The sequence below is a fragment of the Pleurodeles waltl genome, chromosome 2_2 (assembly GCF_031143425.1).
Source record: "Pleurodeles waltl isolate 20211129_DDA chromosome 2_2, aPleWal1.hap1.20221129, whole genome shotgun sequence".
NCBI lineage: Eukaryota > Metazoa > Chordata > Amphibia > Caudata > Salamandridae > Pleurodeles > Pleurodeles waltl.
In genome coordinates this window covers 503,893,052-503,907,882 of record NC_090439.1, presented here as the reverse complement: position 1 = coordinate 503,907,882, position 14,831 = coordinate 503,893,052, and the positions used below count along the sequence as shown (strand labels likewise).

At 46.3% G+C, this 14,831-nt stretch overlaps 1 long non-coding RNA gene across 1 annotated transcript in view; it reads left to right on the top strand.

The window, feature by feature from the left end:
- The first annotated feature begins 1,249 nt into the window (after positions 1-1,249).
- Positions 1,250-14,831, top strand: part of LOC138273493 (uncharacterized) — a 32,395-nt gene continuing 18,813 nt past the window's right edge. The window contains exon 1 of the long non-coding RNA XR_011200285.1: positions 1,250-1,305. This is a non-coding gene — a long non-coding RNA (uncharacterized lncRNA). The remainder of the gene's footprint in view (positions 1,306-14,831) is intronic.

Below are 14,831 nucleotides of genomic sequence, written 5' to 3'. Positions count from 1 at the left end.
TAATCAGAGAGAAATGTCTACTTTCTAAAAGAGGCATTCCTATAATAGCAATGTAAAATCCTACTACACCAGTAAGCAGGATTTCTCACTACCATTCCAAACATACCAAACGTGGCAATGCTACTCCCTTCAGATCTCAAATTACCACCTAAAACTATATATGGGAATTCCCAATGCTAACCCTTTGAGAGGATCAGCCCACACAGTAGTGAAAACAAACACGCTGATTGTCACTACTAGGACATGCAGAACATAAAATTTCATGCCCTACCTTTTACATACATATCACCCTGCCCATAGAGATATCTAGGGCCTACCTTAGGGGTAATTTAGGTGTAGTTAAAAGGAGAGTTTAGTCCTTGGCAAGTAATTTGAAATGCCAAGTCAATGTAGCAGTAAACTGTGCAGGCCTAAGACAGAGATGAAAGGCTACTTCTGTGGGTAGTGCAATCTATGCTGCGTGTCCACGAGTAGCATTTAATTTACAGCTCCTGAGTATATGGTTTACCACTTTACAAGGGACTTACTTGTAAATTAAATAAGCCAAACATACCATGTTTTGGGGGAGAGAACACATGCACTTTAGCACTGATTAGCAATGATAAAGTACCCAGAGCCTTAAAGCCAGCAAAAAGAAGGTTAGAAAAATAGGAGGAGGAAGGCAGAAAGTTTGGGGGTAATGCTGCAGAATGGGCCATTTCCAACAACGTTTTGCTGTTATGCTGATTGTGCTTCACGTACCTGTAATAAAAATGACTCTCACCCCAATCACTGTGTGTTCTGTCAGTACCTCACTTGGGTTTAGGAGGAGCACAGACCAGACTGGGGGTATCCTGGCCCTAATCAGTTGGAACCCACACATATAGTGGGACACAACCATTGATAGTGCTGACTTTCTGATAGAGTAAAATTTCCCAAAAATATTTTCCTATTTCAAGTAATAATTTAGCAATGGTATGTACATATGCCTAACAGTATGAAATATCAATTTACTGATATTCACCTTTGTAAATAGATATTTGTTAAATTCTCTTGTCTCAAAGTCGCAAGTTGTAGTCGATACATTGGCAGCTAATAATGACATCAGCAAAGTTAGAGCACTGCCACACCTGAAGAAACTCTGCTTGAGAGCATTTCTATGATGAATCAGGGGGAGCCACGCCTGTGCGAAATGTCCATCGAGGCACTCATGTGATATTTGTTTGGACTAAAATACAAATTTCTAAGTTTATGTTGTTTTGTATTTGAAAGGGGATGTCTGTGAAGTTATGTCAAAAGAAGACTACATTTTGGTAAAGTTGTAAGGTAAGCCAATTGCTTTTTTTCTAGAGTAGCTATTTTGTTTCAGGATTGTTTCGCTCCGGTTGTTTTATTAATTTGGTATTAAAATATTTTTGTCAAACTGAGAATTATTATAACAATAGCCCAAGAAAACAAATTATTTCATGTACAACTCTAGAAACCTTTATGTGCATGTCTTATTTATACTACTACAATGGAACAGAAACATTTGAAACATATCATTTTACATACTACATTAATACACAAAGTGCTGCAAAAGAAACAGGGGAATTAATTTTACCAAGAATTCAAAGGTCAATATTTTGTAAACCTTTTGTGTAAGAAGCAGGATAGATTCGATGGTCCATTTGGCCTTTATCTGCTACTTAATTTGATGGGGTCCGATTCATAAAACATTTTGCCATGTTCATATTTAACTTTGGTGTGCAAAAACGCCCTTTTCACATTTCAAATATAAATCCTGAAACATGGAATCAGGATTGACACAATATAGGGTCTGATTTCTCATTTGTTTTATGCTGAGGCGGCACTAAAGTGGCTTTTTACACCCGCCATATTTACAAAGTGGTGCAATGCACACATTGCGCCACTTTGTAAACCCTTGCGCCACATTATGCCTACGCCGTATAATGTAAGGGGGGGCAAGAAATATTTCCTTGCACCATTTTTTCAGCATGTTTAACGCCTGCATAAAGCAGGCGTTAAAAGGGGGCATGCTATTGAATACAATGGGCCCCTCTGTAATCTGCACGAGAAGCGCCAACATTTTGGTGCTACTCCTGCAGAGTATCAATAGCATCCGAAATTCTGACCCTATTGCCCCTACCCTGCACTATGGTGTGCCGTATTTTAAATACAGCACACACGTGGTGGCGGTGGGGGGGTCTAACTCATCCCCATACAGTTCCTAAGGTGCACTTACCAATGCAGATTTTCCCTAGCCTGGCAGAATCACTTTCTCTCAAGTTCCAGATTAGTTATGGAAACGTGGGCCATTCCGGGTAGGACTAACTGCTAAAGTAGGTGAACAGCCACAAACCTATGTTTGTGGATACTGACACACTGTAGATTTTTTTTTATTCTACATATGCATGTAAATGGAGAAGTAAGGTCCACTTTTACCCAGGTTGCAGGCGCTGACTCCACTTATCTAAACAGCACCATCTCCTCCCCACCAACTCCCTCCATGGCCCTCAGAGGTAATTCTCCTTCTCCAGGGTGGCATGGTCTTGGCTGGAGATTAGTGGAGAGGTTGTAGACATCCTTCTGGCAGCCTTCAAGGAAATGGTCCCTTGCAGATGCCCGTAGCTCTAAGGAATTCCTGGTAATTGCCTTTGCTGTATTTGGCACATTTGCATGTACCAGTAAGGGAAACCTTGGATATTGTCCAAGGGTCCAAGGTCCAAGGCTTACTATCTCTCTGCATCCAAATGGCACATTCCAAGGGATTTAAGACTGTGGATTTATCACCCAGGAAAACACAGTGGATGGCCCTTTTTATAGTATAGAGTTGGGTAAAGATGACAACAAGTGTTGTTGGTGGACAACCTTTTATGGGGTGCTATTTGGGACATACTGCCTCAGTGAAAGCTTTGGGTCGCTATGCAAGACAGGCAGCCTTAATCCTCTGAATATGCTGCAATCCCCACTTTTCCTTTCCAGAAATGGAGGCCAGAAAATGACCTTCTAGTAATATAGGCATGTGCAGTATAATGTAATCTTACAGCTTTTTCTTGCCGGATCTGCACAAGCAGGTAGTATCAGCATGGGGATCCCTTGTGACTCCTTTGACCTCCTGGTCAGCCTCTGCTGGCTCTCCTCTGCGCAGTTCCACCTGTTGCTGCTGCTGCTGCCCATGCCGCATTCAAACTGAGAGCCTGCCTGACTCTCAGTTCAAGGCCCACCTCCACCTGCAGGCTCCCACCTGCGCCTCATCCTTGGTGGCCTAGTGGCCATCTGTATGTAACTATCTAGCTGTCACCCTTTACTTTTGCTTATTTTCTTTTCTTTCTTTCTTGTCTCTTTCTCTCTCCTTCAGCCTTTCACTTTCCCTGCATTTCCTGCGTTCCATTCCCCACTGTCGCTGCCCCTGCGTCCCGCCCCCCTCTCTCCCTGCAAAGCAATTTTCCACCTCGTGGCTTACCGGAACCCCACCTCCCTCCCCTTCTTAATGGCAACCGTACCGAAGGTGCACCAAAGGCAAGCATGTCAGCGCCCGTCCACACCTCAACCATGCCCAGTGCCACAAACCCTGGTCCTCCGACCTTCCATCGCTACAACACAGAGACCCTCAATGCGCTGAACACAGGGTGCTCCATAGCCTGCCATCTCGCATCACCCAGAGATACCCATGGACCGTTATCCTGCCTCTACTGCCACTCACCCTCACCCTACACCAAGAACAGAACCCTGCAGCCACTGAGTCATCGAACACCAACCCAGGGCACCTCATCTGCATCCTCCTCAACATCCACTCCCTCCACAAACATGCCATAGAACTCTGGAACCTGCTAGACTTCACCCGGCTGGACATCGCCTTTCTCACCAAAGCATGGACAAACCCAGTGTCTGTGCCGGACATCGCCATGGCAATCTCCAGCTAATACAAACTGCACAGCAAAGGCCGGCCTTCTCGCCCAGGCAGCAAGCTGGCCATCATACACAAATCCACCCTCCGTCTGACAACCAATGCAGAAGAGCACTCCCCCTTCATGGAGCACCTCCTTTTCCAGATACACGCCACCCCCAAGTCAACCTTCTATGGCACCCTACAGGCCTCTGGCCCCCGACCAGCCTTCAGCGACTCCATCATCGACATAATTTCTCCTCATGCTCTTGTCTTCTCAAACAATATCCTGCTTGGCGACCTCAATTATCACATTGACAGCGGCAACAACACCATCACCGCTTCCCTGCTCGATAATCTTGCCACAATAGAACTAAAGCAACTGGTCACCTCGCCAACACACATCGCTGGAAACACAGCACAATCTTTTCCACCAGCAACAACATCATCGTCAACAACACCTCCACCATTCACTGGACCCACCACCACCGCATCCATTTCACTATCACCTTACCGAACCATCAACCTCCGCACACTCTGAGCCCCAAGCAGAAAATGGGACTAGATCACCAAGGACAGCTCACCAACACCCTCAGCAAATCTACTCCTCCCCTCACAGCAGACGCTAACATCTCAGCATGGAACTTCCACCAATGGATCTCTGAATGCACCAACGCCCTAGCAACTCTCCACAAGACCTCAGCTAAACACCACCTCAAGAAGGCCAGCTGGTTCTCCCCCACACTCCAGGTCTCCAGGTGCACCTACAGACAGCTAGAAAAAAGAGAGAGAAACAACAAATCCCCGGAAGACTTTGAGGCCTTCAAAGCTGCCACCAAATCTCACCACCACCTCATCTGAGTCACCAGGAAAGCCGGCCTGCAGGACCGTATCAGCACCACCTCTCACAACACCAAAGAGCTCTTACCCAATCGGGAAAAGCAAGCATCCCTCCATCTCAAGATCTCTGCGACAGACTAGCCAACTTCTTCCCCAGGAAAATCACAGACATATATGACAGCTTCAGATCTCATGACCCTCCGAGCCCTCCAACAACCTCCCAGCTCTGACCCACCAAAACGTCACAGATTTCACAAAGGGAATTACAACTCTAATTTCCGTACAATCGCTGCATATCTAAGTAGAACTTGCGCTCACTTATATATATCATTTCCAAGTACCATCGGCCTGGTGATACTTGCTCATGCAAATAATTAGACTAGTGGCATGAAGTTATGCAAAATCGGCCCTGATCAGTAAATCAGACAAAAGACACTGGGAGCACCCTAAGCAAATGATATTGCCCCGGATTTACACCTTACATTACCGTGATAGCATTAATGGACCAAAACAAAGGCCCTGATTTAAGAGGGCCTAGCACAATTTTAGCACCACCTTACCGTCATTTTGTTTAAGCTAAAGCAGCGCTTAGGTGGCCTTTTCCCAGCGCCATATTTACAAAGTGGTGCAATGAATGCATTGCACCACTTTGTACACTTTGCACTACATTATGCTTGCGCCAGGCATTATGTATGCAAAAGGGGCGCTCCCCGTTAGGGTGGCCAAAAACAATGGCGCAGAGAAATCGAAGAGATTTCTTTGATTCATTTTTTTGAACATTTTCAACGCCTGCTCAGAGGAGGCATTAAAAGGGGACACACCATTGTTTACAATGGGGCCCTATGTACTGTTCAGGGTTAGCCCCAAAATGATGGTGCTAACCCTGAACAGTACATCAATAGCTTCTGATATTCTGACGCTATTGCCCCCTACCCTGCATCATGATGCTCCGTCTTTTAAATATGGCGCACACATGGTGGCGGTAGGGGGGCGCAAGGTGCCGCAAGAAATGTGGCGCTACATGTAATGTAGTCCCCCTTTTCATGAATCTGGCCTAAACTGTCTTCAAAGACAATTCTAAATGAATGGAAGAATATTCTCTAGATAACTATTTGAACTGTAGAACACAGAAAATAAAAATAGTGGTCTTTAGAAACTGTCATGAGTTTATTTATTCTCTACTGAATGAACTGAAGCTGGAGAAAGGAAACCAACATACTTATGTGGGGATGTTTTTGTGGTCCAACCCATTTGGCTGTATCACCGATAATGCCAGTACTGTTCCATTGGCCTTTGTAGATTTAACTATAACTATGGGCAGCATCCTTCACCTCAATGGAAACATATGTGACAATAAATAAATACTAAGGCCGACCCATGGTGCTCGAGTATTGTGGAGAATTTCGACCTCCTCGATTGAGAAAAGTCAAGAAAATGTGACACAAATGTGCATTTGCATACAATATTTATTTTTTCTCCGAGGGCTAAACAATTTTCACTACCACAAGTCCTCTTCATCTACATCCTGATTAAATATGAGGCTGCTCGTCTGTCCACCCTTCGCACAACCTAAATGCACCTATTCCTTCCCTTTAAAGGGTTTCTCGAGAGGGAAACTAACTGCAAATGTTTGTGTTTGTGACTGTTCAACTATATTTCAGGCTCGAGAATGCCCTCTAACACATCCTTAAACTAAATCTGTGATTGTGAAAAGTGAACCATATCTGATGCAATTTTCACATTCACAAATGTATTTTTGTGAGGGAAAAATTCCACTAATAATTATTCTGAGCCATTGTTGGGAATTACCCCCCAAAATGGTTCTTTTGAGAGCCTGAATTGAACGTCCTGTGGTACAGCTGGTAAAATAAAACTGACAAGAAAAAAGGTATGATGAAAAATTAATATTTTTAATAACAATGTAACGATTTACATACGATTCTTGAGATTTTTATCCTAATATTAATTTTCCTGTTATCTAATTTTGAACTGTGCTTTGACAATTTGCATTAAAGCATGATCAATTCGAAGTTGTGACCGGTAAGCAGCTAGTTTGAATGGCAGCGAGGTCACCTCAGTCTTTAATCCTTCTAAGATTGTAACTTTGGCACCATTAAATCGTGCACTGGCAAAACATTTTGTTTACACTGCTTATAAATAACACCATCTGTTTTATTAGTAGTACATTATTAGAAGTAGTGATAGAAGCATTACTCATTACTATTATTATACATTTAGTCATTTAAATCAGAATTAGGGGTGATTCTGAAGATGATGACGTAATTAAAAATGACATCGCAATTAAGCAACACTCTCGAAGGGAAAAGAAGTGGAAGGCCCGCATTGTTATACGGTTCCTACGAATCAAGTAGGACTCTGCATTTGGGCTTCAAAATATAGGGACTCAGTCCACATATACATACCACCAGTAAGTGCTGACACAACTCCTATCTAGCTCACAATGCCCCATCTAAACCCCCAACCTTACCAGGATACCAGGCAGTAACAGCAACCTCAAAGATGACCACTCAGACTACCAAGAAAGTCTTGAAAAGAGATCTACCCTTTCACCATCGCTCTAGCATGCCCAAGGTAACACAGGAAAGATACAAAATGGCTTTTCAAACATTTATTGAAACAATCAAATTCTTGTATAGAAAGCATGAGCTTCGACTATTAGGCAGATGAAACAAAGCATTGTAACCAGCATTCCAAAATTTCTGAAAAAGATAAACAATTCAACCATGATATTGCTACTGTGGTATAACACTCCTATCTGTTACTACCTACACTATTGAGAGCATAGTGGGAGTACCCTTTTCCAAACCATTGGGATAGCCTAACCCCCTTATAACTGCTGTGATATGCCAGGAAGCCAGTCTGATGTAATGCAGGTGACAACCTTTGCAGGATGGAATGTCAGAGTCAGCAGGGCTGCATCTCAGTCACAGTGCACCACATTCCAGGATAATCACATCAGAAGTGCTCCTCTGCCGAATACTATTTATATAATCACTGTTGGTGTCACACTGTGTCAAAAGTGCAGAGCTGATGCAGTGATTTGCCTTGAACTTCTGAGATTTCTCCAATGGACATTCATGATACCAGGGCATCACGTTATGTTCCTAGCTTTGGACAGAGTGAATAGATCACATGGTGGCAGCGTTTACTTTAAATAAGCTGCACATACAGCGCCATCTCAGCAAATTGTCATGTAAAAAAAATCACCAATAGAAAAAGATATCAAGCTAAAATGTGCATTCTAAAATGGAGACTCAGTAGGCCCAATGTGCGTCACTTCAGTGTGTAATGCAGGAAGGTGTTGGGTCTACCATCAAGAAGGGCTGGTGGCAAAGGGCATTTTTCATCAAAGGAAGACACAAGAAGAAGCTGCAAAAAGGCGATGCAGTGTGTAGAAAGAACACTGCAAGTCATGGACCACAAACTGTGCAAGAGAAAGTTCTAAGACGTGATAAACTACAGTGTCAGCCAAAGCACATAATTAATGTAAAAATACCACATCTCAGTACTTTGTAAATGGTGTGTCTTGAGAAAGACGTATGCAAAATGTGTGATTGAAAAACAACCAAACATGAAAAGGGGTGGTTCTTCTGCTGAAGAAGGAGGGGTGCTGGTGGTCTGTGAGTCCTGTGGCAGGTCCTCCTGTTCACTAGTTGCAGCAGATGTGGAGGGCTGGCCAGTACACCCGCTAGTGGAAAGGCCCCACTGGTGTGTTGTGTACTCATGCATGATGGTAGCCATATCACTAAGCACCCCTGCAATTGAGGCCATGGTGGCATTGTAGACCTGCAACTGCTGCATGGCCTCCTGGTGGTGTCCCCCCTGCAGCCTCTGGTTCTGCTGCAAGATGGTAAGTACCTGGCACATCCTGTCCTGGGATTTCTGGTATGCTCCCAGGACATGTGACAGTGCCTCCTGGGCAGTCAGTTCTCTGCGTTGGCCCACCCTTTGGCACACAGATATCCTCTCACTGGCCCTGTCCCCCTGTGCCTGTGTCCCCTTAAGTGTCTAGGTCATGTATTCCAGTTAAGCCCTCGGGATGCAGGACAGCTAAGACCTTCTCCTCCCATGTTGTCAACTGTGGGGGAGGTGGTGGGGGTTCACCACCAGTCTTCATGATGGCAATGTGTGCCTGGATGTCATTGCAAGCACTTTCCCCCGTAGGTCGCTCCGCCTCTTCCTTATGTCGTCTCTTGTGCATGGATAGGGTCCTACTGAGTTCACCTTGTCCACGATTCTCTGCCATAGCTCCATCTTCCTGGCAATTGAGATCTACTGGACCTGTGCACCGAACAGCTGTGGCTCTACCCTAATGATTTTGTCTGCCATGACCCACAACTCCTCATCAGTGAAATGGGGGTTCTTTTGTGGAGACATGCCAATTGTGTGGTCAGTGTAATGTGTGTGTTTTCCAGAGTGTGGCATGTTTGGTGGTGGTGCAGGGTATGTGAGTATGTGGGATGCTGTGATATACTGATTGAGTGCAGTGGTATTGAATGTGATTGGTGTAGTGGTATAATGTGTGGTGTGTGATGCAAATATTCACTTTGAGGGAATGTAATATGCCTGCTCATGTGTTTCAGCAAGGCTGTCAAAACTCTACTCAGCACATTAGAAAACATTGGCTGTGACATACCTGCAGCCAAGCCCACTGTCACTTGAAATGATCCTCTGGCCAAGAAGTGGAGCACTGACAGCACCTGTACTGGAGGGGGCAATAGAAGTAGGACTACGAAGAGCAGGAGTGAGATCTGACTCCGATTGTTGACATAATTCAGTGATTGTGGCCCTGTCCAGACGGTAGGTGAGAAGTATATGGCATTCCTCCAGTGTATCAAAGTCAACTAGGGGTCTGTACACGGGTGCATGCCTCCTCCTCCGCAGTGGATGATATCTGTACACAAACAACATCCCAGGTGTGTGATATTAGGAAGGATGGGAACATACAACATCACAGTAAATAGAGCTGTTTCATACATTTCAGACAACCAATGATTGGGATCTGTTCTGGTGAACTCTACATGCAAACAGAATGCTAATACCATACATTCTGATCAATCTGTCATACTGCTACACAGTTGTCGTCCCAGTTGTGAGACGTGATAAGTACCATCACATTTTACATGTTTTGTCAACTATCTTCTGCAAGCAGTGCACTGGTATGAGCTCTCTTTGAAGGGCCAGATTCTCTCATCAAATGTAATATGATGGCATGTAGGAATTGCCTTGGTGTGTACCATCAGTACCTATGACGCACTTTTTCTTGCCTAACATGATTACAATCCTCAGGAAATAGTAGCAGCCTGCCCTGCATGGAGAGTTGAAAGTGACCTCACTCTGCCGGCGTTTGACGTCATGGCGGAGGGCGGTCTGAACCGCTGTGCAACTCCTCATTGGTTTACATTGAAGCCTATGGAGCACAGGAGCCAATGATGATCATCGCCGTGGTGATTACCGCTTCGGGCATGACCGCCATTTTCAGGAGCCAATGTCACTTGACTCCTGATTTCACTCTATCAAGAACTCCACTGCTTGAGCTGCTGTGCCCTGTGTCTGGAACCCACAATTGCCCATGCTACAGGGGATAGGGCCCCAGCCTTCACATCTGAAGAACTGAAGAAGCTTGTGGATGGGGGTCCATAGCCGGTGGAGCACCCACTGCAGAAAATGGTGGGAGGACCTGAAACGCTGGTCCTGGAAGACCGCAGAGGCCCAGCTGGGGAAGTCCTCGCAACGAGGGAAGGAGGCCTGTCGGACCCTGACCCCCCCCCAAAGGCCCGCATACTGGCGGTGGCCATCCCATGAGTTGGATGGGCGCTTGAGGGCAGCCCAGTAGCCACAATAGGGTGAGTACTCACTGTACGCATTTGTTTCTTAATGCCTGCCATGGTCTCTGTATGCCAGGGTAATAGTCAGTGTATGCCTCAGTATTCCCTTGTAGGTATTGTTCTATAGTTCTGCATTGCAATAGTGAGTGTCATGTACAATTAGTTTCAGTCATTTGCTGGGATTCCTGCTTCATTAAGGGCCTATATGCTGACTCACCACTGTTGGAGTGATGCTCTGATGTATACTGCCTATGTGGTGTGACCTGGCAATTGCAAGTGTAGGAGGCTGAGCTGGTTTGTAGTGGGTACCTTGGGTACTTACACCTTACACCAGGTCCAGTTGTCCCTTGTTAGTGAATGTAGTAGTGTTCTAGCAGCTTAGGCTGATAGAGGTAGCTATAGAAGAGCAGCTTAGGCTGAACTAGGAGACATGCAAACTCATGCAATACCACTTTACTTTACACAATACTTATGCACAAGTAAAGACAATACTCAGTGTTACCAAAAATAAAGGTATTTATTTGGGTGACACAGTACCAAAAATATCTTAGAGACAATACTCCTTCAGGAGGTAAGTATTATACACAATATATACACTAGGCACCAAAATTAGACAAGTAAATAGTCATATAACAATGTAAACAGTACGAAATCCTATAGAATGCAATGGGAGAAAATAGGTCTAGGGGCAACACAAACCATATACTAAAAAAGTGGAATGTGAATCACAAATTCCCCCCTACACAAGTGTAGTGTGTGCAGAATGACTGGGAGAGTAAGAATACAGTAAAGGTAAGTAAATTACCCCACCCCAGAGCACAGAAAAGCAGGAGTAAAGTACTGCAAGTTTCCTTAGGACACATTACACCTCGTTTTGGGGATTTTGCAGGAGCCAACCAAGTCTGCAAAGAACAACTGCTGGATTATTGGACCTGAAGACCTGCAAAGGAAGGGGACCAAGTCCAGAAGTCAAAAGAAGTTCCAGGAAGGACAGGAGCCCCTGCCAACCCAGAAGAGGGTGCAAAAGAAGAGTCCATGGTTAGTTGAAGACTGCAGAAATGCACCCTAAGAAGATGCCAGCGGGTTCCTGCATGATGCAAAAGATGTCCTTTGGTGTGAAGATTGTTGCAGATGAGATTTCGTGTTGGAAGGCACCAACAAGCCTTGGCTACGGCAAAAGTGAATTTTTCATCAAAATGGCACTGAATGGACCCAGGAGGGACCTGGGGGCCTCAACTCTGTGTGAGGACGAAGAGGGGCCTCTTAGCACTTTAGAGAGCCCTCAGGGTGTCAGCCAGCATCCCCAGAAGCCACAGGATCTGGGTTCAAAGGAGGTGCAAAACACAGTTGATGAAGCACAACAAAAGAAGGTCCCATGCCGCCGGAGAATAACTCAGTGAGATGAGTATCGCAGGGTGGTGTGCTGGGGACCAGGGCCAGGTTGTGCACAAAGGAATTTTGCAAAGAGTGCACAGAGGATCCAGGAGGTCAAGAAGACACAAAACACAGGGGTACCATCGTTCTTGGGGAAGGCAAGGTCTTACCTCCTCCAAATTGCGTTAGCAGGACCTCAGGACAGTCGTCATGAGAGGAGTCCCAAGGTACCGGTTGTCATCTTGGAAGGTGCCTGCTTGGAGCAGAGGAGTGACTCTGTCACTTCACCGGAGATTTCTTCAGTGCTTCTGGTGCAGGATGAAGACAGGGAGTCCCCAGAGCATGCACACCATGGAAACTGTTGCAGTTGCTGACTTGGAGCTGAGGTTGCTGAAGAAAAGTGTCTCTTGTAGACACTTTGTTGCAGTTACAGCGTTTCTTGGAGCAGGCTGTGGTTGATCCGAGGTCAGAGGAGGCTGAAGTTGTTGCAGAGGATTCCTGAAGGAAACTTGCAAGCAGAATTGGAAGAGAACCCACAGGAGAGCCCTGAGAGAGGGATTGGCTACCTTATCAGGTATGGACCTATCAGGAGTAGTCTCTGACGTCACCTGCTGGCACTGGCCACTCAGAGCCCTCCAGAGGGCCCCCACACCTTGCAAAGCAAGATGGCTGAAGTCTGGGACACACTGAAGGAGCTCTGATGATGGACAGGGGAGTGGTCACTCCCCTTTCCCTTGTCCAGTTTCCTGCCAGAGCAGGGGAGAAGGGGTCCCTGAACCGGTGTAGACTGGTTTATGCAAGGAGTGCACCATCTGTGCCCTTCAAAGCAGTTCCAGAGGCTGGGGGAAGCCACCCCTCCCAGCCTGTAACACCTATTTCCAAAGCGGGAGGGTGTAACACCCTGCTCGCAGAGGAAATGCTGTGTCCTGCCTTCCTGGGACTGGGCTGCCCAGACCCCAGAATGGCAGAACCCTGTCTGTGAGGTGGCAGCAGCTGTAGCTGCAGTGCAAGCCTCAGAGAGCTGGTTTGGCAGTACTCGGGGTCCATGGTGGAGCCCCCAGGATGCATTGAATTGGCTCCCCAATTCCAGATTTGGAATGGGGGGACAATTCCATGGTCTTAGACATGTTACATGGCCATATTCGGAGTTACCATTGTGAAGCTACATATAGGTATTGACATATATGTAGTGCACATGTGTAAGTGTGTCCCCGCACCCACAAAGTCTAGGAAAATGGCCCTGAACTATGTGGGGGCACCTTTGCTAGTGCAAGGGTGCCCTCACACTTAGTAAATTTGCACCTAACCTTCAGCAAATGAAGGTTAGACATATAGGTGACTTATAAGTTACTTAAATGTAGTGAAAATGGCTGTGAAATAGGGTGTGCACTATTTCACGCAGGCTGCAATGGCAGTCCTGTGTAAGGGTTTGTCTGAGCTCCCTATGGCTGGCAAAAGAAATGCTGCAGCCCATATGGATCTCCTGGGACCCCAAATGCCCAGGGTACCTAGGTACCTTATACTAGGGACTTATGAGGGGGGTCCAGTATGCCAATAGAAATTGGTAAATGAAGTCACTGACCTACAGTGACAAATTTAAAAGCAGAGAGACCATAAGCACTGAGGTTCTGGTTAGCAGAGCCTCAGTGTCACAGTTAGGCACTTCACAGGCATACATATTAGGCCACAAACTATGAGCACTGGGGTCCTGGCTAGCAGGATCTCAGTGAGACAGGCAAAACCCACTGACATATAGGTTTTATCTATGAGCACTGGGGTCCTGGTTAGCAGGATCCCAGTGACACAATAAAAACACACAGACACACACTCACAAACAGGCCAAAAGTGGGGGTAACCATGCTAGAAAGAGGCTACTTTCCTACAGCAAGCTGTGCAGGCACTATCACGGATTAAGTTTAGCTGTGCCTTTGTCATCAGGCATACATAGATAAGTGAGGCACAGTAGGTGTGCAGATGATAGTTTATTCTGAGTTCTTTGCAGCTGTTGATCCCAGGCAATGGTGTGGTATTGTGGTTGTCACTGCATAGTGTTATTCACCAGTGAGTCATTATGATGTGTATGCCATATGTGCTGTTATTGCTGTAATTGACCCTGTGCTCTCTTTCTTTCTCCCCCACCCTCCCTCCTTTTCTTCTTCTGTCCTTGTGTGCATTAGCATAATCTGGCGAAGGAACAGGGGCATCGGCAAGTGGGGGAGCTGCAGCCCATGGGACCAAGGAGGCAGTGTCCACCGACTCAGAGGGGACCAGTGGGTTGGAGGGTGAGAGGAGCATCATGGGGGAGACATGAGCTGATACTACTGACTCTGATTCCTCATCCAATGGGAGCTTCCTGGTGGTGGCAGACCCTTCTGGGACACCCTGGCTACATCATCTTCTGCCACCCCCTGTTCCAGCACTGCCCTCCCAGTAGCTGTCTCACTTCCTAGAGGAAAACAACCCATTCAACACCTCCCAGTCTGGATTCTGCAAGAACCACAGCACTGAGACCACCCTCATCGCCTGCACAGACGACATCAGAACCCGAGTGGACAAGGGCGAGACCGTCGCTCTCATCCTTCTGGACCTCTCCGCAGCTTTCGACACTGTATGCCACCAAATCCTCCACGCACGCCTTTTTGACGCAGGAATCCGACACAAGGCCCTAGACTGGCTCACCTCCTTCCTCGCCGAAAGAACCCAAAGAGTTCGCCTCCCTCCCTTCCAGTCCCCAGCCACCAAGATCATCTGCGGGGTCCCCCGAGGATCCTCTCTCAGCCCTACCCTCTTCAACATATACATGGCCCCCCTCGCCAACATCCTCAGCCCCCACGGAATCACCATCATCTCGTACACAGACAACACCCAGCTCATCATCTTCCTCAACAGGAACCCTTCCA